This window comes from Anser cygnoides, chromosome 2 (assembly GCF_040182565.1).
Source record: "Anser cygnoides isolate HZ-2024a breed goose chromosome 2, Taihu_goose_T2T_genome, whole genome shotgun sequence".
NCBI classification, from domain to species: domain Eukaryota; kingdom Metazoa; phylum Chordata; class Aves; order Anseriformes; family Anatidae; genus Anser; species Anser cygnoides.
The window spans coordinates 51,003,341-51,030,370 of record NC_089874.1 but is presented as its reverse complement, the minus strand read 5'-3'; the positions used below and the strand labels follow the sequence as shown (position 1 = coordinate 51,030,370).

Below are 27,030 nucleotides of genomic sequence, written 5' to 3'. Positions count from 1 at the left end.
GTCATAACTGTAATTAAGGCTAAGCAGAGTATGTTGCATGACATATTACCCCATGCACATACACTCTTCTGTGAATAGTAAAGGGCCTGATTCAGAGAGGGAGAGCAAGCATTTGTCATTCCCACTGAAATCATCAGGAGTTTAAGTCCTGATCCCTTTGTTGGACTGGGTCCTTACCACGGTACGGTTCAGCAGTTTTCAAGAGTTTCTGTAGTCACTGAGTGGGAATGGTAGTGATTTTCTTTAACTCAGCCAACATACTGGTGTGTACAGCCTTATGATATGTATTTAAGGACTTACCCTGTGCTTCTAGACCTTGCTTTAGGGCAAAAGGGTCACAGCTGGAACCTCACACTTAAAGTTCTTTTGCATTTAATGAAATTAATGAATTTGATGAGGCACTAGGCCAGATTAATCTCTAGTGCCCTTCCATCTAATGAAACTGAGTTAAGCAAAGATTGAGGCCCATGCAATTACCTCTTAATTAACTCTGAAGGGTTGGTATTAACCCTGTTGCTCAGGGTTAAAGATGAGCATGTTTGTCATGGGAACTCCCATACCATCGACACCAAAGTTAATGCTGACCAAAATGTCTGTGCCAAAACACATGTGAGCAAGTGAAGCAGATTGCTCTTGCCCCTCCTTGACCCCAGAATTTTTCAGGGTTCTGTGGGTTGCTTTTATTAGGAGAAATCAGCGGTGCAATCAGGAATGCCTTTCCTGCTGTCTCATCTGTTAACGTAAAGCCCTGAATACATGCAGAACAGGAAAGCAGACAGCAGGAAATAGCCCATTTGCTTCCACTTCCAATCATCTTTCCAGCCACTACCCCACCCAAAATCTTGCTGTGTGCTTTTTTAAAAGTTGTGGTATTATTTGTGGCAAGGTTGTGTTTTATTTCTGTACTTGGTTTCCTAGATACATTCACTGTTTTTACAGTGTACATTGTAGTCCAGGGTATTGAGGAGAGATGCTTGAATTCGCAAGGATAACAGCTGCACTTCAGCTTCAACAACAGCATTCAGCAGACTCTTTCCTACATCTCTACCTGCCAGCAGCAATTACTACTTGCTAAGATCAAAACTGATGTAACTGCTGCCATGCAACTTAGTCTTAGGCATTGACAGACACACTCTCTCCCCTCCCTTCACCCTCCCCTTATTGCTCCTCTCACACATGCTGACTGCTCCTTTCTCCTCCCACGTACAAAGGGATAATGAAATCATTCTTTCTTCCACTTGGTTTGTATTCAGGGCCTCAAGAAACAGCCTTCAGCCTTAAAAGGCTGATCTTCGGGTAGCATTTGTCTTTCTCTCAGGCCACTGATAATGAAACTGGAAGGCATTCAATTGCCCATCTTTTCATCTGAATGAAAGTAGCTGTCATAGCAAAAAGTTTCTATAAAGCAGCACTGTTGGCAGTCTTCAGCGTAATCCCTTTCACAGATTGCCACAGGAAGGTGTATTTATCATTCTTATGTGCTACATATTAAATATGATTACAGAAATGGATTACAAGCAACATTTAATGAAACAAAAGTTTAAAGGAAGACTGTGTGCACTAGATAAGCATGCATTATAGCCATTCTGCGTATTGGTACTGTGAAGCTCTGAAAACAAACAAACAGAATATATATTGTCCATGTGAAGAAGAAATAATAATAATAATAAATAATAATAATAATAATAATAAAAAGCATAGCTCTCATTCTGCCCTTCTGTGGAGACCTCATTATCCAACTCATATCTCCAAACTGAAAAGTGGCCTCTGGGACTCAAGTGCATCTTTTTATAGATCCAAAACTGAAATGTCAAAAACAAAAGAGTGTTCCTGCAAGCTTATCCAGGCACTGGTTCTCTAACCAAACACTGCTCTGTTTCAAACTAGCAACACAGACTAAAACAATCTGATTTATTTGTGTGAGAACACCCAATGTGACTACTGGTGTTTCTTTACAGTGGAGTCAGAGGCACATCTGTCCCAACACAGAACTGCTGCTTTACATGTCTTTAAATTATGAAAACTTTAAATCAGAAAAACTGAGTTTGTGCTAAACCACATGAAAGCAGGCCAAGAAAAATCTTGGTAAGGATTTGACTCAATAGACAAGGGTAAGTAAACAGGAGACAAACCAATCCTTTAAGCCTGCCATCGTCCTACTCCAGCATTTAAAGTTATAGTAATATCAACGAAACATACTTCCATCTTTTCCCAGGAGGAAGACAAATAGTTACAGCCTGTCTGACTCTTAATAAATTGCATCTCTCAACACTCCGAAGCACAGCTTAGTTCAAAGGTTTGCTACAGCATTCTGCAACAGTTGGTGAAATTGCTCAATTTAGAGTTTTCACTGACCCAGATTCAGCTCTAGTTTAAGAGTAACAATTTGAACTGTAATTACCAGATATATTAACACCTATAGAAAATGAACATAACTTGACAAAACCCTTTAGAGCAGCTGAACTGTTATCAGGATGTAAAGGATACCAAGAATATATTATCATGTTGACTCTGGGTCATGCCAGAATTATTTCAGACTTCAGTGGAAATAGTTTGCATTATAGAAAGACACCACCACGATATGATTAAAATGCACTACACAACTCACCGTCTTAGATGTGTATGCGTACGTGAAGTCTGGAATATGCTAAAGAGGTTTTTCCTCAACATTTCCAATCATCCATGGTAATTACTGTTATGTGATAATTCCAAACCATACAGACAAGTGTTTTAAAAAAGTCTTCAGTTATGAATGCACATTACAGAGAAAAATTAAAAGTACATTTGCATTTACTTGCAGAAGCATCGTATAAGCCATATCCATATGGACAGTAAACAAATCTTTTTTGGCACCATGAATTTAATACCTTCCACCCACAAGTCAGTGGCAGAGTTTAGCTGACTAAACCAATGAGACTGATGCACCCCTCAACAGGAAGCAGAAAAAATTGCATTGATTTACATTGTCTTATTAATACAATGCCTTATTAGTTGTAGTGCATTATATTGCAGAAGTGTGGACACTAAACTGTTGTATTTTCTATTATGGAATTTAGAAAGTGAAAAAAAAAAAAGATCTCTCCCCTTTCAAAATGGTGCAAGGGTGGGAATGAGGGAGGCAATACACACACACAAGCTTCTCATCCTTGATTCACTGGATCCTTCATTGCAGAAAGCTATAGTTAATTTTCTGAAATTACTTTTAGGAAAGAATCAATTGATACACCTCATTGGAGGATTTAAAGATGTAGGTAAAGGCCAACAGTTCTTGTGCTCTTGAAATACTTTATTAGGTTTGTGCGTGCACCTTTAGATGTTTAAATATTAAAAAAAAAAAAAAAAAAAGGCAAAAAAAAAAAGCTAGCTCATCCTGGCCCAGCACGAATTGTACGGACCACATGTTAAACACCTTTGCACTGTTCCTAGCCCTCCTTTGCCAATAAAGTCTCAACCCATTCTAAGACCACTGGATAGGTCTATAGATCTCTGCCAATGCATTCTCCTCTTCCTGGAAAAGAAGTTAAAGAATCAGAACGACTGATTTTAGTAACCAAATAAATAAGTAAATATGACTAGATAGAGTTTCCTACAGTCAGATCAACACATTTTTTTTCCCTATAAATACTATTTTTAGGACTGTTTCACAAAGGAGCTGGAGAGGGAACTGAGCTTTAGACCTAGAACTTGACAGCTGTCTCCAATGTTGGGTGGACTCACTAGGAATCCTTCACCCAAGGAAGCAGAGAAAGCTTTGCAATAGTTCAAACAATTTACTTCCTATAAATTCTAATTTATGCTGGCAGGCAAGGAAAGATTGATCAGGGACAACTAAATACTGTTTACAATATAGAATTGCAATAATGGAAACAAAAAAAACCCAAACAAAACCCTCTAAGCAATCAAATATTGGAGCTATTGAGATGGATCAGTCCATTAGTCTATCTAGTTTGGTAACCTACCTTTCACAGGTTACATCATTAGAGAAGTGCATTCTGTCAAAGAAAACAAACAAACAAATAAAATAAACCCACCCAGAAGTACATGGTCTTTCCAAATCAGATATATCTAGATATATCAGACATATCAGATATTTAGTGGGAAAAATCCACTAAAAGCCAAAATTGAACTGACTAGAAGTCACAGAAACACTTATTTTCCTAAAATAGTTGCCTTTGTATATTGTAAGCATCTAGATAATAATAATCCATGAAGTAAATTTCTTCTACATGCATACATCAGTTTGTAATTTGTCCTTTGCCCAGTTCAGAGCATGGGTAAGAATTAAAATTATCCTATCTCTTAGGACAACAGCAGGCTATAACATTGTTTTTGTCATCCTTGGGAGAAGCACAAAGAAAAAGAGGCAAATTAAATAGCAATGCCTAGAACAAAAATGCCAACAGAGAATTTAATGTTGAGCAATGAACCACACTGCATAAGTAGATATCATGGTCATTGCAAAAATCAAACCAGAGACCACAAGACCAATAATCCCCCATTGCCCTTCACCAATCTGGTGACTATGAGAAATGTATAAACCACGCTATTACACTACCTGGCACAAGCATTAGGGGGAGACAGTCTCATGCGGAAAGCTGACATTTTGTTTCACAGGGCTCGTGCATTTGCAATTATCTTTTATTTGTATTTATTTATTTTTTTAAGTGATCTTTGCTCAAACCTTTCCTTGGCCCACCGTGTCCATGTAATTGCCAGCAGCTGAATTACCATCATGCTATGTCAGGGACACTCAGTGAGGGATGTATGCAATACTAATGGTTATAAAAAAACTGAGGAAGAAGTTCAGACTGAAAGGCAGGGAGGGTTAACAACACTGAGACAAGAAACAAATTGAATCATGTAAACCCCATATTCATTTATTAAGCTTCTCATTTGAGTCCTGTGGCAAAAACATACAGCCAGCATCACTCAAACTAAGATGTACAAATTATACAGATCTGAAATAATAACAATAATAAAGCAAGAGTTATAAAATGCCAGAAACAGAAGCTTTGGTTTACAGTTCATTTTAGCTGTTACAAAGCACAACCTGTTTGCAAAATGATTTGGGTAGTTCTCATACCCAGAAGGTTAGTAAATACATTGACCACAAGACAGTAGAGTAGCTTTAAAAAACCCTGCCTTACAGTTTCAGCATTTTATTTATTTATTTTTTCTAATGGAACTTCAATTACTTTGCATGGTCCTTGCAACAAATTTGTCCAGCTTGAGAGGCAAATGTGCTGAGGAGTCAGGAGAGCACCCAGTCGAGCATTACTGTCCTGAAATCTTCGCATCAGCTCTGCTACTAAAGAAAAAACCAAGGGTCAGTCTGTACTGCTATTGACCACAGTTTGAAAGCAAGTGGTGGCCCCAAGTACATTTGGAAGAAGGTTGGTTCTGTCACTGCATGGGCAGTGACATATCTTACCAGATATGGGGAGACAGACACACACAGAGATATGGGCAGAGAAACCACTTTTAATCTACTTCCTTATGGGGTCACAGCATGAGGACAACCACTTTGTTCTGGTCTGGAGAGATGCAACATCACGCTTCAGGGAAGCCTACATAAAGCAAATTGAAATAAAATCTGGAGTACCTACATGACATAGCAGCAGCTGACTAGGTGCTATCAGAATTGCTGTTTTGGGTGGTCATCTCAATAATGCCTACAAGTGTGTTTTTAGAGTCCTTACGTCAGATTTGATATTGATTAGCATCACACAGGGAAGTGCATTAAGCTACTGAGAATTCCTTCACTGTGCACATACACTTCTGCATTTAGGGTGGCAGCATGCTTACCTGCACCAGGCTAGGTGAACCTGTTACAGCCAGGGGATGGAAAGGAAGCCTGGCCCCTGCTCTTCCAATAAATGAATTACCACAAATTTTCCTGTGTCTTTTGTTGGCTGCTGAAAGTTGGTGCAGTCTTCCCAACTCCAGACACGTGCTATGGAGTCATGTAAATCATGCAGAACCTGATTCTTAAATAAAGGTGGATCATGCTAATTGAGTAAATGTTGGCCCTTTGATCCTCTAGCTTCTATAATGGTTGAAAATTAGGGTGTGCTGTCTGGATTTGAGTTAAACATATTAAAGAATTTGTTAAATCTTTCCATTACTGCCTAAGAATATCCTTACAAGCCTACTGGGTCTATTAAGTAAAAGTGGGAAAGATTGGCTGTACATTCATTTAATGTCTGTCTTGAGCTGCTGTGTGCTGGTGGTAACTGTGTGGTTATTCACAGAAGAGAAAGTATGGAGACAGAATGAGGACCATCTATATAGGACTACAGAGGAACACAGGGAGAGGACAAGTGCACAAGCCACAGAGCAGGGAAAGAGAAGGGAAGTTCAGCAGATGTAGCTTTGGAAGAGACAAGACACTGAGTCAAAAGCTGACAGTGATGGGGATATTAACAAGAGGCCATGAAGAGAGGCAGCCAAAAATAGGAGTTGTTAAAAGAGAATTAAATACTCTTATGAGGGAGAAACTACGCAAGAGAAATAGCATCCCACGGAATGAAGAAAATCTTAAAATATGTTGGAAATATCTTTTCATGTGTTTAAAACATGGAATGCTATATGTTCTGGCACTTCATGGAAGCAAAATCCAAACCTAACAAATACCATCCTTTGGAAAGGAAGGTGATAGCAAGGCAAACATTGCATTTCTTTGCCGAGCCGTTAGAAGGGAACAGAGCTAAAGCCAACAAAGATAGGGACTGGCTGAGATGCTATAATGTTGAAGTGGGAAGGGAGGAGTTTGGATCACTCATATTTCTTTGCTTTATAAGGGAAAAAACAGACGAGTGAAAAAGGGCAGAGGAATAAAGTAGCTCCTATTTTACCCTTACTGTTCAGTTTTACTGTATTTCAACCAGATAATAGCCTAAAAACATCAGCAACACTTCTTCACACCCAGCCCAATTGTAACTGCCTCCAGTAGCCAAGGGAGGAAAACAACCAGCTTATATCTGAAGTTCTTGAATAGACAAGCCATTTACTGTACATGCAGTTCATCAACATCAGATCACCTTTTTAATGTCTCTCACAACGAAATAGCACAGAACTACTCCTTATATCAGCAGCAGAGCCTCTTTACCTCCCTCCTCTGGGATGCTCCCTCCCTCCCTTCTTCCATTCTGGAAGGCAGATTCTGTGCAGTCATTTAATTCCAGACTTATCTATTCCCAATTACACATGGATTAAATTCAACGTAGCAGTTTTATTGTATGTGCAAATCCACTGCTGTTTAATCTTGCCAGTGCTGTATTTGGTTTTGATATATTTTGACTGGCTTGTCTCTCAGCAGCAGGCTGAAGAATATTAAACACTTTGTCACAGTTACACATACTTTCATGTGTATTATTTATTTGCATTCTGTGACTATTAAAAGCGGGCATTTCCAAATCATATAGTTAAACAGTGCAGGCAAAACCACAGCAAGAAAATGCTGCAGTAAAGGACAGCTTGAATTCCTCAGCTAACATGCTTGAGAAGTATGAGACAATTCAGGCTTGTAGTGTTGCGAGACAGCAGTCCAAGGAGATGATAGATCAATGAAAACAAAACCAACAAAAACACACTCTGTCACCTTTCAAGCTGCTCACTCAAGTGTTATTGTAACTCAGCAACTCTACCTGTTAGTACCCAAGCACTGATGCAATATATACAATAAAACAGATTGATGATTGAAGAGTTGCAGAGCTTCTTTGTAGTATTGTGTTGTGTGAAGAGGATGGCAAACCTGCACAGCAAGCTGTTGAGTGACCAACATCTTGCTAACCATCCTTTGACAGTGAGTGAACAGCCGATAAGCTGTTATTCACATCTTACACGCCTGGTAGGAATAAGGGCTAAAATTTGTGCTCAAGTGCTAGACAGGATTTACCTACATTCAACCTTCTTTAGGCTTTTGACAATAAATATCAAATTAAACCATTCATTGCTCTTCCCTTCTGCCAGAGGACAGCCTGATGTACTCTGGGAATTTCTACTAAGTTCAATAAGATTTTTTTCCTTTCAGCCTGTCTCTCCTCCGCTACAAACGAAAGGTCAACATAATTTCCTCATTTCATTAGGCTAGGTTTCAAAAGAAATTATGAAATCTGCTGGAAATTTTGACCTTTCACCTTTTTCCTCTTCATTTCCCTGCAATACAGAATCTTTCTCTTGCCAATGTTAGTCCCTGACCCTCCAAACTGATGCCACATCTGTATCCAATGATATTTGCAGAGCACTGCTGGCATTAGTAGGTTTATCTACAGGCTCTGAACATGTGTTAACATAAATGCAGGTAATAGTGGACCATGGTGGGCAAAGGTCATTGGGAAAATATTAGCAACATAAAACAAACATGCTTACTGTGTAACTTATTTTCTTTTAGGTAGCTAGAACATACTTGGAGTTTTGTTTCCTCTACTTATTTCTTATAGTACTTGCTTTATGTCTTTTTTTTTGTTGTTGTTGATTTATTTACTTTTAAACAGTTGAAGGTAGAGACCAGCTAAAAGAGCTGATCTCACTTTTCGAGGCCAATAGATATTCCCACTTTGCAGTAAAGTCTACAGAAGACTTTTGGCAGCTTCTGACAGCTGCCTATGATGCTGAGTGCTCTTGGTTCTTCAGATTCAGCAGATAGAGATGTAAAATAAATCATATTAATTATTATCTATGTTTACACTGTGCATGTTTAGGGCAAGTAATCGAGTACCTAGCAGTAGAGGAATATGGGACACGTTTGTTTGTTTTGCTTCTTGTCATTAGTAAATATAAATTACAAGGTAAATGAGAGGACAACACTGGAAAACTTGCTGAGACAATATACCTCATTCAAAACGGAAGCCACAGGAACTACTTTCACTGTAAAATTGGCAAGTGTCCTGAAACTGCAGAATCACAGAATCATCAAGATTGAAAGGGACCATTGAAGGTCATCTGGTCCAACCCCCATGCTCAAACAAGGACAGCTAAGACAGGTTGCCCAGGACCATGTACAGATAGCTTTTGAAGATCTCCAAGGAGGGAGAGTTCATAACTTCTCTGGGCAACCTGCACCTGTGTGCTGTAACTGGCACAGTGAAGAAATGCTTCCTGATGTTCAGACAGAGCCTTCTATGCTCCAGTTATGCCTCTTGTCCTGGCATTTGTGGCATTGGGAACCACTGGAAACAGCATGGCTCTGTCTTCATTGCACATTCCCTTCAGGTATTTGTAGACATAGATAAGATCACCCCTGAGCCTCCTGTTCTCTAGGCTGAACAGTCACAAGTCTCTCAGCCTCTCATAAGCAGACAGGTGCTCCAGTCCCTTCATCATCTTGGTGGCCCTACTTTGGACTTTTTGCAGTATGTCCATGTCTCTCTTTTACTGGGGGCCCCAGAACAGGACACAGCACTTCAGGTGCAGCCTCACCAATGCTGAGTAGAGGGGAAGGATCACCTGCCTCAACCTGCTGGTAATACGTTGCCTAATGCAGCCAAGAATGTCATTAGCCTTTGTTGCCCTTGCTGTTATTGCTGACTCATGTTCAACTTGGTGTCCACCAGGACTCCTAGGTCGTGTTCTGCAGAACTGCTTTCCGGCTGGGTGGCCTCCAACATGTACTGTTGCCTTAAGTTGTTCCTCCACAGGTGCAGGCCTCTGCACTTCTTCTTCTTGAACTTTATGAGATTTTTGTCAGCCCACCTCTCCAACCTGTCTAGGTCCCTTCTGACAGCTGCATGGCCCTCTGGCGAGTCAGCCACTCCCCCAGATTCATGTCATCTATGAATTTACTGAGTGTGCATCTACCCCATCATTCAGGTTGTTCATGAAGATGTTGAACAGGACCTAACCCAGTACTGACCCCAGGTGTAATCCACCTGTTACTGGCTTCCAGCTAGACTTTGTACCACTCACCACTTCCACCTGGGCCCAGCCATTCAGCCAGTTCTTGATCTACTGCACAGCCTGCTCACTCAGACCATACTTCAACAACTTCTCTATGAGGATCTTCTGGGAAACAGTGTCAAAGGCCTTACTGAAGTCTAGAAAGACAATATCTATTGCTCCCCCCTCATCCACTAGGCTGGTCATTTCATCATAGAAGCTTATCAGGTTGGTCAGGCATGACTTCCCCTTGGTGAACCCATGCTGACTGCTACTGATGATTTTATTCTCCTTCGTGTTCCTTGAAATGGTTTTCAAGATTAAATGTTCCATCACCTTCCCAGGGGAGGTGAGTCTGACTGGCCTGTAGTTCCTCAGATCCTCCTTCTTGCCCTTTTCGAAAATAGGGGCAACATTTAGTTTCTTCCAGTCTTTGGACACCTCTCCCAGCTGCCATGTTTGAACAAAGGTTCTAGAGAGTGGCCTTGCAATCTCATCTGTGCATCCATCAGGGCCCACGGACTTGTGAATATCTAGTTTGCTCACGTATTCCCTGGCCTGACCTTCTTCCACAAAAAGTGGACAGCTGTAGCAGCTTCCTTACCCTGGACATTCACCCTTGCCTTTGGGACCTTGGGATCCTGAAGGCCAGCCTTGCTGGTAAAGGCTGAGGCAAAGGCATTCAGTATATCAGACTTCTCATTGCCCCCAGGTAACCAGATCTGTTTCTTTCAGGAGAAGACCCACATCTGGGCCCTAAGATTTGCTAAGGTTTCCTTAAAACTATCATGTATAACTTCCCCATATGCTAGCTAAGTATCATTTTTAGATCCACCTATCCTTTCCAAGGAAGGATTCCTATGTCTATTAATAGTTTATTGGGATTTTTATCTTTTTTTTTTTTTCAGTATCACAAAAGATGTACTGCATACATATACATAATTTATGTATAACCCTTCAGAATCCCAAATGGGATATAGGACTGGAAAAGACCACTCAGTCAAAACACTCAACCCTTTACAACCACATAACAGACATTTATCTCATGAAAACCAACAAAGCATCCACTTCACACCTGCCCTCACATAATACAAACTAGAAAACAAACAACAAAAACAACAACAAAAAAATACAACTCTGCCACCCGGGAGCTATTGTTACATTAAAAGCCTAAAGACCACCACAAAAAAAATACCTCTCAGGATCAACCTGTTCTCCTGCAGTAGTATGGGACATACTGGAACTAGTTCAAATGCTCTGACACCCTTTCAGCTGCAGGGTTCTTACCCAGGGCCATATAGCACACAGCCCGTTAAGGAAGAGCACACAGAGCCCCTTCTACCAGCAGCAACTTTTCCCTGCCACATGCTCCACCACCACTCCTACATATTTACTGCCTACACTTCCATTTGTTCACTAGATCTCACTCAGAGAGACGAGGCCTGGCCTTCAGCCTTTTCTTTCAACCAAATTCTCATCCTTGTTCAGGAAAGTCAGCCGGTGAGTCCCTCAGCTCTGCTCCTTAGTCTCAACCAGGAGGCAAAACACTTCTAGCACTCCAGCACTCCCTAAGGCCTTCCACAGGACCACCCACTGATTTCTGCTGGTTCCACTTCCTTCATTGCTTCCAGATGCTTCCCTACCCTCTTAATTTGGATCAACTGGGAAGAGCTGAACTTTCCTCACATGGGACACCAGGGGCCACTTACACAATTCCACACGCCAAAACCCAAAATATTTTCTGCCAGGCTTGTGTTTTTACTATTCCATAGTTTCATGGTCAGCATCAGGTTGGCAAGTGAGGACTTACATTCAGATACCTGCATAACAGATCATATTATACCCATGCTGTTACAGGCCTATTCTGAAAAAGCTCATGAGGATTAAAGGGCAACGGTGGAGATTGTCCTTACAACAGTACACAATTACTTTTGTTTGCCAACTCTTTCCTGCTTTTTTTTTTTAATGCTTAAATAATTAATTGTGTTACAGTACTATTCTTTCCTCTATTGACTGCTTGTTTTTTTTTTTCCCATGTAAGACTTTCAAACCCTCTGTAAGTCAGTGGGCCAAGTACACAGCTGACATTACAGCTCCTTTCTGGAACTGTAACAGCATACATCAGCTGACAAATGAGTTACTCATCTCCTGAGGCTTTTTTTTTTTTTTTTAATAAATAATATAAACAGGTATCCTCTCTGACCTACTCAGAAACATAGCTCTTATTGTAGTAAAACTTAAACTCCCTCTTCTGAGATTTGAATTTATTAGTAATGGGGAGGGGGAGGAAAAAGAATAGGCAGAAAAGCAATAAAGATCATCTCAAATCTCTTCAGATTTTACTGCTTATAAAATTTCCTTCTTCAAGTTTACTTGATCCAAACCCTTGCTCTGAGAGAGTTGCTTCTACACACATATAATCATATGAAATAATGAGTCCCCTGCATTAAGATACCTGCAGAATATGCTCAGTACTTTCTCAAAATAATTGATATCTGCCAGCAGGATGGAAAAATATGTTAATATCTTTAAAATAGAACCCCTATTTTTGCCAGAAATGTTTCATTATGAATTGCTGAAGACAGCCTGTTTATCTGAGAATCATCTGCAGAAGTGGCTGACTGTTTTTTCATTGAGATGTTGGAAGGAGAAGAAACTGTCTCTCTGATCCATAGGGACCTTCTCTTCCATAGGGAGGTGTGAGTGAGACAATCCCAACACAACCATGAAGACAAGGTAGCCCAGCTGGGCTGTTGCAAACACACTTTTTTGTTTCAGTATAAATGTGTGCTTTGACATTGCCTAATAATACCTGATCAAAAGCTGTTTGGTTTATTTTTATTTTTATTTATTTTTATTTTTATTTTTATTTTTATTTTTATTTTTATTTTTATTTTTATTTTTATTTTTATTTTTATTTTTATTTTTATTTTTATTTTTATTTTTATTTTTATTTTTATTTTTATTTTTATTTTTATTTTTATTTTTATTTATTTATAGGAGAATCACCATTCTGGTCATAGGGTATTCTGAATGTTAACATATATAGCAGGAGACCCCTGTCTCAAATATTCAGCATTAGCGGTTTTGCAGACTTACTCACTAGGTTCCGTTGCCTGTGTATGCATAACGGGAAAAACAAAACAAACACAAAACAAACAACACAAAATAAAAATGTTGTTGCTGGAGAGAATTTGATTGTAATTTTTTTGTCGTGCTGTTACTCAGTCATACATACATTTCTTATTAAATACATCAAAAGATCTGGAGGATCTTTGAACTCATAGGGTCAACATTGAGTTCTTTGGCACAGAAGTGATTTTCACCACCAACAATTTCTCGCTAAAACTGCGTGAATTTGGTGGAAGGGACAAGTATACAGAAGATGCTCTTTGTGTATGTATGATTGCAACCCAGTTTTTAATTGCTAAAGAAAATCAAAGAGTAATCTAACACTCCAGTTACTTAACAGTATGCACAACACTACTTGATTTGGGAGACTATTCCATTAGGTGGGGAGGATGGTAATTTCTGTGCATTTCTCCTCTGCTTAATCATCAAAAAACAATGCATTCAAAAGCAGGTGTAAAGTTGATGTTATGAACCTGCAAATTGTTAAAATATGAAGAAAAATGAATATTTCTTATCCTCCAAGATCCAGTCCAACATCTTTCACTCAGTGTTATTATAATTTCTAAATACTGTCAAGAGACAAATAATATATTATTCTGAGTGTTATCATTTAAATTTTTCAGCATACTGACAAAAACAGTAACTAGTATATCAATTATTAAGATATTATTGACCTTTGGAACAAGGGCTCCTATGATTTCAGGAGTAGAAACCTCTATCTTGTCAGTTAACCCTGAGCAGGGCACAGATGTTCTGCAGCTCTCCTGAAGTGATTACCTTATGCACAAACCTTCTTTCTGTATTTACTTATGTAGCTATGTCATAAGATGGGAGCTTCTTGCATGAAGAAGTGAGTGGTTAAAAATGTAAAACAAGAAGCTATTACTTTCTGACATCATTTGTCATTGTAATGGGAGGTCAATCTTGAGATTCACAGAGAACCCAGAGGAACCAGTGCTGTTCATTTTACTCATAAGAGACCCATAAGGAAATGGGGTCAGCAAGGACATGATGCAGTAAGCTGATGGTACTAAGTTCTCCTAGGTAGTAGATATGATGATCTGTTGTGAAGGTGGAGAAGGTGGAGATAAAATGGTATGAAAAAAATAATATTGAGAGAAAGAGCTGTGCATGGAAAAATGTACAAAATTTATATATTTCACAATGGGTTCCAAGCTGATTGTTACTGCTCAGAAGTGAGGTTTTGGAATTATAATAGGCGGTTCTACAGAAACATCACCCCATGCTTAACATTGGTAAAAAATAAATAAATAAATAAATAAAATAAAAATATATTTAGCATTATTAAGATAAAGAAGAAATAGAGAAGATCCTTTCTGCCCTGCTCTTCTCAAAAGTGCGGTAAAAGAACTGGTAAACATTCAACGAAGGACCATGAATATAATCAAAAATAATTCATGGTGTCTACATGAAGAATAACCAATTCAGGACTCTTCATACTGTGGAAGACAACTTAAGTTTACAGAGATCTATGAAATCATGACTGGCAGGCAGAGTGTTTACAGGGACTAACTGTTCATCCACTCTTCCAATAGAAACAAGAGGACTTCATACAAAGCTAGGGAGAGCCAAGTTTGAAACAAATGATATAATGTGGTTGTTCACACAACACGTACCAGACCATCCGAACTCCTTGACAAAAAATACTGTGGACAGTAAATTTTCCACAGGTTCCAAGAGAGACCAAAATTTGTGACTGGTCACATTTATGCAACAAGGTTTGATATAGCTACAAATCATGTGAAGTTGCATTCACACGAATAACTATTTGTGACTACCCCTGGACAAGACACTAGACTTTAGCATGTTATTAACTGAACCCATGAATCTTTTTAAAATAGAACAATTACCCTCTACTAGAAATGATAAGAGGATAAGAGCTTTACAAACTCAGCTTCATTTCAAAGTTGAACAGACCAAGGAAATATCCAAGCAAAAGGGGAAATCTTGGCCCTAGAGAAATTCAATGAGAGCTTTGAAGTAGATTTTCCTGGAGCATTTAATTTCACCTTGAATTCCTGTAGTGTCTCTTTGGAAGTTTGCTACTAAATTGTTGCATTTCCTTCTATTGTGGATCTAAGCTGAGAGGTCTGTGCATTGTGTCCGTGCAAACAGACAAAGAAGGAACTGTTGTAGAAAAATAAATAAAGAAATAAAATAAAATAAAATAAAATAATTAAAATAAAATAAAATAAATAAAATAAAATAAAATAAAATAAAATAAAATAAATAAAATAATTAAATTAAATTAAATTAAATTAATAAAATAAAATAAACATGGCTGTTTCATTCTTAAAAGGGGAGAAAAGCTGAAGGAATGGAAAAAGATCTACATTCACAGCTCGCTAAAAGATTTTTAGATATATTAATTACTTTTGTAAATAATTTCCTTGAAAATATGTAATATGACTTAGCATGAACTATTTTTAATCAAAAGGGGCTGATTTTCATTAACATAGTCAATAATTTGAAATATTAGATATTACTAAAATATCAAGATACTAACTGAATGTTTTCAGTGATATGGAAGATCAGGTAGTACTTTATGGTGTATCAACAAAGTAGGGTGATGAAATAATAGTATGGCCTTTTTCTCAGAACGATTTCATTCAATTTTGTTCGAAATTTGTTTTGACTTGAAACAAAAACCTGAAAGTCTGGCATAATTTAAATTAATATTATTGCATTACACTGATTATGCCATATTATTTTGAAGCAAATTTTCCCTGTTCTTTAATATCTCATTTGCATATATCTTCACTCTTCCATCGTGACAATTTTTAGGTATGTATTACAGCTTAACAGAAGTAATAGCAGAAATTTCAAGGTGAAGTCCCTATAACTACTTCATTATAAAAGAACAAGAAGTTATACTAACCTTGCTTTGGCTTTCCATTTAAAATTCTAGTAACACTTGAGTAGTCTTTAGACCATGTATTTCGTATTTATGATGTTATAGCTTAGTTACCAAAGTCTGGTACCTGCTTTAATGGGCCCTTGCCTTTTGCCTTTGCACTATGATAGATTTTTACAGCTGTCACAAAGGGAGGATAGCATTTCCTGAATTCAAGAATCACCTTCCATGCCTGTGTTAGTTGGCTAGTCTCCATAGGCAACCACTGCAGCAAAATAGTTTCCTCTAGATATTAACTCAGCAGATTCTTAACTTTAAGGAACAAAAGTACCATTTAAGGACCCTTTCCCACTCACTAGTGATTCTACCATGAGCACAAAGATGATTAAATTCCTAACTAAGACATATAAATTGGATGCTTGTATCTGGCAGTTTGAATACCTCATCCTCTCCACCTCCAGCCGAAGTCACCTTACTGGCAAATATGCCAGAGATATAACTATTCTGAGGGGCTTACAACTCAAATCACAGTTAATTTTAAACCAGGTTGTTTTGTATAAGCCATATAAAAGATAGATGTTTTAATGATCATGCAAGTAGGTCAGCAGTCACTTTCAAGTGAATGTGAACATATACTAAGTAAAAAGCATTTACAGCAATAAAAAGTATGTCATTGTAACAACAGCAAATGAAACTTTAAGGGCATTTAAATTTTTTTTCACTTACAGCCACAGCAGAAGAAATAACATCATGTTAGAAATCAACGAGCTGCTGAAGGCAGGAGAAGCCACAGCTCTGCAGCGTAAAGAAATCTTGTAGGCAACGCTTAACAATGATCCAGTGGGAAGATGGCACCTTTGAACTGTCTTCAAGAGATACTAATTTTCCATTGCTGAATAGGTAAAAGGCTCTGGGTGTGGCAGACAAAGGATGTGAAAAGAGGGAAGCAGAGGCATCTGTGCAAGTTGTCCCTCCAAGGTCAGATCAACCTAGGTCTTGTAGCAAGTGCAGCATCAAGACCAGCACTGTGAAGAAACAGTGGCAAGTTAGAGTTATAGGTGGCTCCCTCCTGAAGGGAATGGAGGCTCCCATCTGCAGACCAGACCCTCTTCACAGAGTTTACTGCCTCCCTGGTTCTCAGATCAGGGATGTTTCCAGTAAGTTTTCAAGCATAATTACCAGTAAGCAGATGTGTAGCACTGTACATAAGGGAGAGATTAGACTGTACAGCCATTGCCATTAGGGATGATGCAGAAGAGAGCCTCTGGGCTCTCTGGATTAAGGAGACGAATAGTGAATCAGATGTTGCCATGGGTGTTCACTGTCAACCATCCACCCAGTACAATGGCAGAGATGAGGTATTCTCTAGGTAATTGGGGAAATCTTGGGATTGGTTGCCCTCATCCTCATGGGAGACTCATGACACTAAACTGGGAGGTGCTGTTGACTCCCCGGAGGGAAAAGAGCCTTCCAGAGGGATCTAGGTCCATTTGATCACTGGGCAATCATCAATGGCATGAAGTTCAACAAAAGTAAATGCCAGGTTCTGCACATGGGATGGAATAATGCTGGGCACAGGTACAGACTGAGAGATGAGTGGCTGGAGTGCAGCTCAACAGAAAAGGATCTGCACCTGCACCCAGAGGTGCCTGTTGACAACAGACTTGACATGAGCCAGCAGTGTGCCCTGGCAGATGAGAGAGAAAACCACATATTGGGATGCATTAAACACAGAAAAACCAGCCAGTTGAAAGAGGTGATTCTCCCACTGTATTTAGTGTTGGTGTGGCCTCATCTTGAATATTTTGTGCAGTTCTGAGCTTTACAAAATAAAAAGGACATTAAGGTCCTTGAAAGCATCTAGAGGAGGGTAACAAAGCTGGTAAAAGGTCTAGAAGGCATGTTCTATGAAGAGAGGCTGAGAAAACTTGGATTGTCTGGTCTGGAGAAAAAGAGGCTGAGAGACGACCTCATTGCTCTCTACACTTTCCTGAAGAGGGAAAATGGGGAGAAAGGTGCCAGATTCTTTTCCCTGGTAACCAATGACAGGAAAGGCACAAAGCTGCAGCAGTGGAGATTCAGACTGGACAATAGGGAAATATTTGTTATCATGAGGGTGGTCAAACACTGGAATGGGCTTCCTAGTAAGGTGGTTGATGTCCCATGCCTGTCAGAGTTCAAGAGGCATTTGGACAATTTCTTCAATAATATGTTTTAACTTTTGGTTAGTCATGAAGTGAAGTTTAGCCTAGCAGTCAGAATAGATGATCTCTGAAGGTCCCTTCCAACCAAACTATTCTATTCTATTCTATTCTATTCTATTCTATTCTATTCTATTCTATTCTATTCTATTCTATTCTATTCTATTCTATTCTATTCTATTCTATTCTATTCTATTCTATTCTATTCTATTCTATGCTATGCTATGCTATGCTATGCTATGCTATGCTATGCTATGCTATGCTATGCTATGCTATGCTATGCTATGCTATGCTATGCTATGCCATGCTACGCTACGCTACGCTACTCTATTCAACCTATCCTGTCTTATCCTCTCCTCCCCTATCCTATTCTAAAATCCTCATTCAAATCCACTACCAGCATATGCAACATCTGTAATTTAGTGGATTTTAGAGACCTTCCTTAAGCCACAGTCAAATGTGAGAGCAGAATACAACATATAAAATATTTTAAAATAATTTCCCAGACTCTTCAAATTCCCTTTTACTCTCAGTCATTTGTCTCATTCTTGTCCTAATGCCATTTTGGTGCGTACAGTGAAAAATGACCACTCTTCAAACAAATTTGTGTGAGATAGCATTTCGACCACACGTACTTATGACATCAGTGTAAAGCAAGTATCATATCACAGCCTCCTGCTTTAAGTCTAGTCTTTGCCTTTGAAATCGACTTGATGCATTGTTCTTAATCATCTGTGTCTGGGATCCTGATGGCCCTCTGATTCATGGCCTAATTTATCAGTTTCTGGCAGGATATTCTGTCTTCTGTTTCCAAACTTCCGATTCCACAATAAGTTACTGGTGACAATTTATTCAAGAAAATGTCTTCTTGTGCAAAATTGCATATTGCTGAAATGCTGAGTGGCACAGCCACCTTATCCATTTGGTCTGCAATATATGTTTTTGCACCCTTTGGACAGTGGTCAGGGTAGGCAATATTTTCCTTCATTAACATGTATATGCAGACTTTTCTGGAATAATGTAAGCAAAACACTAGTATAATGAGCATTGAGAAAGCAGGTACTTAAGAAAGAAGGCAGGCTATGTTTAAATTACACCATAAATCACCATAATTTTTTTTTTAATACAGTTTGTAGAAAAAATGCATATATACAATTTAATCAGACATTCCAGAAGCAATATAGGTGCCATTCAGTCAATTGGTAAGAAAGGACATAACTTCAGTGAAACTAATGAAATTTTTTCCAATGAAGAGGAAGAGTTGAGTCAAGCACTAATGTTCCTGTACCTAGTTCAAAGAAGAAAGCTCTAGAATTTACCCAGAACAATATTTAAAAGAACAATAAAAAAAAAAAAAAAGAGGATCCTTTTACTTAATGTGTGGTGGAAAGAGAGACAAATCCCATATCAACCTGTTTTGAATAAAAACTTAATGTCTATTCTGATCAGAATAAGCGAAGGAAAAAGTGTTTTGTCAAACCACGGACAGCTCCTCGATAAATGAATTCACACCAGGTCTGTTATTCTGAGCAAGAACTAGATCTAGTCTAATGTTACAGAGATAGCTAATTGAATTATATATACAGTCATATCAGCAATGTATGTCAATACAGTAAATGAACAATATTCAATCAGCTCCAGTAAACACCAGTTAAAATACTCCAGGAAATGAGGAACTCTTTGCCAGAATGCTATTTAACAGAAAATTATTCACAGACAATTTGCCTGGCCCTGTACAGATGAATTCTTTCACGCTTAACTTGGAATTAGAGGGAACAAATACTTGAGACTGTAAAATTCTCTACTCCTTAGCAATCTAAATCAGAAATTATATTCCAGTCACAAGAAGAACGACATGCTATCTGAAGTCAAAAAATGTTGGAAGACATTTATACTAACAACAAACACATGTATGTAATTGAAAATTGCTTATTATTTTGCATATCCTCACAGTCCCCTTCATCCTGACAATTTGCATGCAAATAAGGAGCCTTTAAGTGTATTTTAATTGCTACTTTACCTTCAAAAACATAGACAGAATTTTAAGGATATATTTATTGTTGTGTAGGGAAAGAAATGCTAATGTGAACCAAATAATTACTCTATTTGCATAGTGGGGCAGTGCATTCCCTCTGGCATCCCCTGACCTGACCATTCACCAGTAACCTTCCTTGGGTGATAACCATCAGTGGCGACCATGATGAATGTGTCTGGGCATGGTAGCTGAACCAGGTTCAAGGTGGATTTAGCAGAAATAGATCCAAGGGCTAACAGAGCGTGCAACAACCAAATATGGATGGTATGCAAATATGACTAGTAGTCAATTATTTTACTCCATAAATAGGTATCAGCCCAGAGCCCATTAGCTCTCCTGCACTGCAGTAGACTGCGTGCCAGAATCTTCCCCTTGAGCAGGAACATCTCTGATAGCTACTCATTAAGGTCAAGAGATTTCTTACCTGCAACAGATATGCAGTAAGTGACTAACATCTAGATTGTTGAAAATTTGCAAGTAATTTGCTAAGCAGGATGAAATCTTGTAATCTGAGCTAAGTGATATAAAGGACTGATTATGCATTATAGTCCTTTAGGCATAAACCGTGAAGTTTGGGATTGAGATAGCATCCAGTCCTATCTACACTCTTTGGAGCCTGGACAACAAAAGGGACTCCGTTCTGAACCACATGACTCATTGTGAGGGTCTCCCTGACACTTTTAGTCTGACCCTGTCCTCTACGCCTTAAATGATCAAGTGATCACCAAATACTAGAGAGCTTGACAAGCAGAATAACAGCAAATAGCATCAAGAAAAGGTACATTCATAGGTGAAAGGCTTTTCAATATATCTTTACTACTAATGGCAGAGTAACAGGTCAAGGCTTTGAAATATTCAGTATATGCCATGTTTATTAAGCAGAAAGAAAATGTGGATGAGAAAAAAAAAAAAGTCAAAAATATCTGAACTTCTTGTTCTCCAGAGGTTTTTCTTGTGATTACATTTAAAAAAAAAGAAAAAAGCTGTTGAATCAATGTTTTAATTTAGCAAAGATAAATACCATTTCCTGTGTATGACCTTGAATGTTCAGTCTCAGCCCCAAGGGAATATTTACAACCTGTAAACAGACTATAATAATGGAAATTCTGACAAATCTCACCATTATAATGCTACTTGCCCTTATCTTTGAATTTTTTTTTCTCTTCTCCCCCACCTCTTCAGGAAACAAATATCCACTACTGATTACAATTCTTGTCTTGAGTGTTTATTAGAAAACCTCAGACATCCGTAGCATAAAAAAAGCACTGGTCTACTTCTCACTTACTTTGACTTGACTTTACCTTAGTATGTATAAAGTCAGCTTGTATTACATTTGTAATTCTTTTGGGGACCATTTGCTAAGTAGCACATATATGCAAAAATTAAGCACAAGACTGACTACTTTTGCATGAGTGTGGACACCTCTGTATTTCCTGGAGCAAGGTGCCTGCCCATGCCTGCTTCACAAGTCCTTGGGGACCTCCAAAGCACGTGCTATACGCAACGTCAGTCCCCGTCATGATGAAAACTGTTCCCACAAAGACTGCATCAATCAAAAAGAACTCTTCTGCTTGCTTTGGCTGGCTTTTCTCTCACACTGCAATGGTAAAAAGGGAGGTTTCTCTTTCATCGTGCTTCAGAGCCCATACCTCTCCCCTTAAATGCAATATTATCAGTATGGACAAGATACTGGACAATGGACAAGATACACCCACGATGGTGTATCTAGTTCTCTGAATTAATATCATGAATGTCCACTTGTGAAGCTGTTTTCAGGGTGTTTTTAGACTACACAGATTATTGTTCTTGAGGCCTCCTGAGCACACTGCCCAGGCTGACAATTCTGGACAAAGCAGGTGGTGATCCTATGGGAAATGTCAAATTCCTGGGTACCTCCCTGGGCACAAAGTGATTCCTTGACAGTGATTGTCAGCAACATTTCTTTTCCGTTACTCAGGCTACCTCACTTTTTTACAATGGGCTGGTATATACGTCCAAAGACAGACAACCTTTTTACCATGTCTCCACAGGCTCCTTGCACACAGCCCCTGTCATCCTCAGATTTAGAATTAGGTCTGCAATACTTTATTATCCAACCTAGACTCACATTTATATCATTTAATCTTGTTGTATTCAAATATTTTTGAGAGGTCAACTCATCAAATGGGAGCTTCCCCCCCCTCCCTTTTTTTTCCTTCACCTCTGATACAGGCTTCTACCTTTACTTGCCATTTGATTTAATTTTTCTCATTTACCCCAAATATCTTTTCTATGGACTTTGGTAAAATGAAGTCAGAGCCTTGGCTGAGTACCAGATAAAATATGCATATCTATAGAACTATTCCCATTGTCATTAAAATAATACAAAGTAGGTGTGTATCTCTCTAATCAGGATACATAACAAAGCTGGAGAACAATTAGCTGGTAAGGACACAGCCTTTACATTGCCTCAGTCCTTCTGCATGTCTCACAATATGAAGTGCTTCTTCATAAATGTGCAGGAATTGATCCATTTATTTATGTTCTCCTCTGTATTCTGCTGTATCTCTACAATTGGCTAGGGTGGATTATGCTTTCGGTTAAAATTAGATTATCATAAAAATTTCCTGTTTCCAAAGTGGAATAAAAATTTTCACATTGTCTTTGGTCAATATTGAGCATTGTAAACCAAGGCATACAAACAATTGTTTTTTAGAATTTATTTTAACTGATCGTCATAATTCTTGTGATGGAGATCATCACGAACCTGTGTTTGTTCTCATCCATGATGAGCTTCATCCATCAGCTTCAGCATGGATACTGCTTATCTTGAGAGAAAAGGATATCCATAACTTGAGTTCTTGTTACTTTCTGATTGGCAGTAGAATATATTAGTATGCTATTATTTTAGTATGCCAGTAGGCTACATACATTGAAGTATTATGTTAATTCTATAACATATTTTTATAATGGGAAATTGTGAGAAGCCTTGGTGTCAGCTGGCTTGTTGACTTGAATCTGTACAACTGTGTAGTGAATGTCTTTAGAGAACTCCTCTCCTGTGTAGCTTCACGAACTGATGAAACCTTTCAATATTTCAGTAATTTCAATATTTCAGTTCATCTGTTAGAGACTAATTTGGAGAAACCTAAATATACATAGAATCACTTCAGTTCAAAAAGACCTCCAAAATCATCAAGTCCAACTGTTAACCTATAAAGAGCAAGTAAACTGACCAAAGTGAATGCCCCTTTGCATCAGTCAGAGCTAAGGAAAGGACAAATCTTCCAGCAAGTGAAACAGCCTATAGTATGGTTTTCAAGATCAGGAGGAAAGATTTGTCCCCTGTTCAACAAGAAAAGACTAAAATGCCCTCAAAACAAGCCAAAACCTCCAACACAAGAAATATTTTATCTTTTGGTCTATATCTCTCCATCAGTATGTCATTGTATGATAACACACTACGGAATTACATTATAAAATTGCATCCTGTACCCCCTTCTCCACAATATTTTTCTCCCTGTAGCAGTTATTCTGTTAGAAACATTCATACTGAAACTATTTTTTAAGCTCCGGACTCCTACTGAAAAAGTCAAGTTCAGTGTAGCTATTTGTGTAGATACGTTTAGTAACTGTGATGGAAAAAAAAATATCGCTCCAATACAGAAACCAGCTGTATCCAAGCATATATAGCAGCATGTATAATTTTCCATAGCCTTGGGCAAGAAATCTATGCATAGAAAAATTTGTAAGGTGTCAGAGTAACCAGAAATGCATTAGCAAGTAGATAATTAGGGACTGATTACGAAGACTTACCAGATGGATATGAAATTAAAGTTCGGAATTATTTTTTTTATATTTCCCAAGTAACCTTTATTTAGCTGGAGTCAGCAATTTTACTCTCCCTCTTACCCAGCACAGCCAACAAGTTACTTAACAGTTGGTGCTGGAATTTCAGTCACACTTTCTTCCTAATTTGATTCAAAATATTTCATCTGTTCCCCAGTTCAAATCCTTTATTCTCTAAGCAGTCAAAAGGTTAAAAAGAAATCTTTGAATAGGCAGGAGTGTTTTTCATTTAGATACAGTTTTGTGCCTCTTCAGTAGTGTTCACATTGCAAATAACCAGTTTCCTTTCAAGAAGTACTGTTTTGAGGGGGAGAAACGTCAAGAAATTGACTCTCCAACCTCCCTAGCTGTTTTGGCATCATTTACACATACTGTAAACTTCTTTCACAGCTGTATACAGCAATACCTATATTTGCACTACATGTGCAAGATATACTTAGTACCTGACACCTGAGTAGAGAAGTTCGGACTACATTGGTTAGGTTAGCAAAGGAGGAGGAAAATGACAAAGTTACTATCAACTTGAAAAAACGAGAAAATCTCAGTTTCATCACAAGACAGATCTGTCATTTAAAAAAAAAAATAAATAAGGCATGAAAGTATAAAGTTTTCTATCAACAAAGCAAGGGTTTGTGTAATGCAAAAAAGAAGCAGTTCAAGTTTTCCAAAATGTCCTTTTGCTATGTTGTAAACCAGTAGTGGCAGGGCAATTTCTGATGATATCTCTACAGTTCATCGCCTCCACACTAAGATTACGAGTGTGACAACAGAAGCTTCAAACAATGTGAATATCTTACCACTAAATAATGAGTACATTTAACATAATTCTCTGTGCAGCTGTCAAATGATAACAGCTCTTGGTCATTACTACTGTAGCTGCTCTGGGTCGAAAATCTCCAGTTTTGAATTATTGATTCCCTAGCCTCTGCAATTCTTCCCAATGTCCATTCACATAGTGGTTGTAGGTGCTCTTGGTTTATAAGAGAGCTGTGACAAACGTGCAATTTGAAAAAAATATTTCCCATTAAAAATAAATAATAATCTTTCTATGATAGACTGTACATGAGAACACCCCTGAACAGGGGAGGGGTCAGAGAAGTGCTCTGAATATTATCTCAGTGATAACTTCTATGCCACCAGTTTTTTATGATTCAGAAATACTGAGATCCTCAATAGCTCTGCTTAGTCCTTGCTCTGTATCCCCAAAACAAAGATACAGATAAAAGAGGATTTGGTATGTGAACAAAGAGAAAGAGGGAGAATTTTTTTGGTGCTCTCACTAAATAAGTTGTCTGACAAGGAATGAATGGAGATGTAATGTGAATATGTACTACTGTGGGAAAACCTATTTGGGTATACTACAATAAAGAAACAGACGAAGAACAGTCCATCTGTGCACAAATATGACCCCTACGATGCTGCCAGCATCAGAATGATCTGCCAAATGATACCATCTGCACAAATGGAAATTCTTCTATGGGCAGATTGAGCTCACGTGCAGATTTAGTAAAACTCTTAAAGGAGTACTGTATCCAGAGGGACTGTCTGATTTGGAGTCAGAGGAAACTTGCTATCTGCAAGTTCTTGTTCTGCTGCATGGCCCAATGAGGCTTTGAAGGACATGGCCCTGCAGATTAGGGAGAAAAGGGAGGGTGGTTGTGAACTTCTCCATCTATTAGGATCTCAAGACGAATGTGTCTTGCCTGTCTCTTCCAGACAGAGAGGACTAGATCCTTCCCCTCTACCACCCTTAGAGGATTCCTCCGTGTCACCTCAATTAAGGCAACTGGAAGACCCTGGCTCAGGGCTGCACTCTCACTAAATCACAAGGTCAATGGTCTGGGATTCCTGATTTTGAGTGGAAAAGTTCATATCACAGACTTTTTGAACTATGGAGAAGGAACTTGACCCCTTAGCACAATGCCACACAAGTGACTTCTGACTCTGATCCCATTTGTCCAGTCATCCCAAATCATAGCATAGTTGGTTGAATCCATAGGAGTTTTAACCACTTCCTTGAGAATGACACCTTTATCAGGAGGACTGTGGGAACTGTATCCTGGAGCACAGGGAATTTGTCTTAGTTCACTGATACCTTTGCAGCTCACATTATCTGAAGGAGATTGAGGGGAATTTTCACAGAATAAATTAAAAAAAAATCACAGAATCATCTAGGTTGGAAGAGACCTCAAAGATCATCTAGTCCAACCTATGACCTAACACTAACAAGTCCTCCACTAAACCATATCACTAAGGGCTACATCTAAACGTCTCTTAAAGACCTCCAGGGATGGTGACTCAACCACTTCCCTGGGCAGCCCATTCCAAAACCTAACAACCCATTCGGTAAAGAAGTTCTTCCTAATATCCAACCTAAACCTCCCCTGGCATAACTTTAGCCCCTTCCCCCTCATCCTGTCACCAGGCACATGGGAGAATAGACCAACCCCCACCTCGCTACAGCCTCCTTTAAGGTACCTGTAGAGTGCGATAAGGTCGCCCCTGAGACTCCTCTTTTCCAGACTAGTGCCAAGAAAGCCACTAGAATCACGTGGCCCAGCAGAGAGGCTGTCAGTCCCTGGAAATAGATTGTGCCCAGCAGTTAATAGCACCTCTATTTGGTGTCATGAAAATATTCCTACATAGGTACAATCTTCTTTTAAAGGAGCTGCATGGGAAATGAAGACAGAGTCTTCAGGGACATCACAGAGAGCTGCCTTGGGCTAGGACCTGCCCACAGACATCATGAAGTTGAAAACCGGCCTATTCTATAACAAAGAGTTAAAAGTAGCTATGGAAGTCACTTTTCTTGCTGCTGAGTCCCCTTGCCAATTTCTCTGGGTTTACAATCACATTTTAAAATACCCCTCTGTCCCCAACTGCTTTGTAAAAGACCAGCACAAAAAAGGAGAGAGTAATTGACTTCACAGGGAAATAGAATCTGACTATACACAAAACTCTGCCAGGAAAGCAAATTAAAAAAGATAAACACATTTATTCCCTTTAATCCTCTTTCTGCAAGGCATTTTGTGTGATGCTTACAAAAACAAGCAATAAGAAAATCAGAAATAAATTTTGCTGAT

The 27,030-nt window shown here is 38.7% G+C and overlaps 1 long non-coding RNA gene across 1 annotated transcript in view; it reads right to left on the bottom strand.

Annotated features, from left to right (window-relative positions):
• Nucleotides 1–4,871: 4,871 nt before the first annotated feature.
• LOC136790064 (uncharacterized) overlaps nucleotides 4,872–27,030 on the bottom strand; it is a 46,107-nt gene continuing 23,948 nt past the window's right edge. Inside the window, exon 3 of the long non-coding RNA XR_010829273.1 lies at nucleotides 4,872–5,308. This is a non-coding gene — a long non-coding RNA (uncharacterized lncRNA). The remainder of the gene's footprint in view (nucleotides 5,309–27,030) is intronic.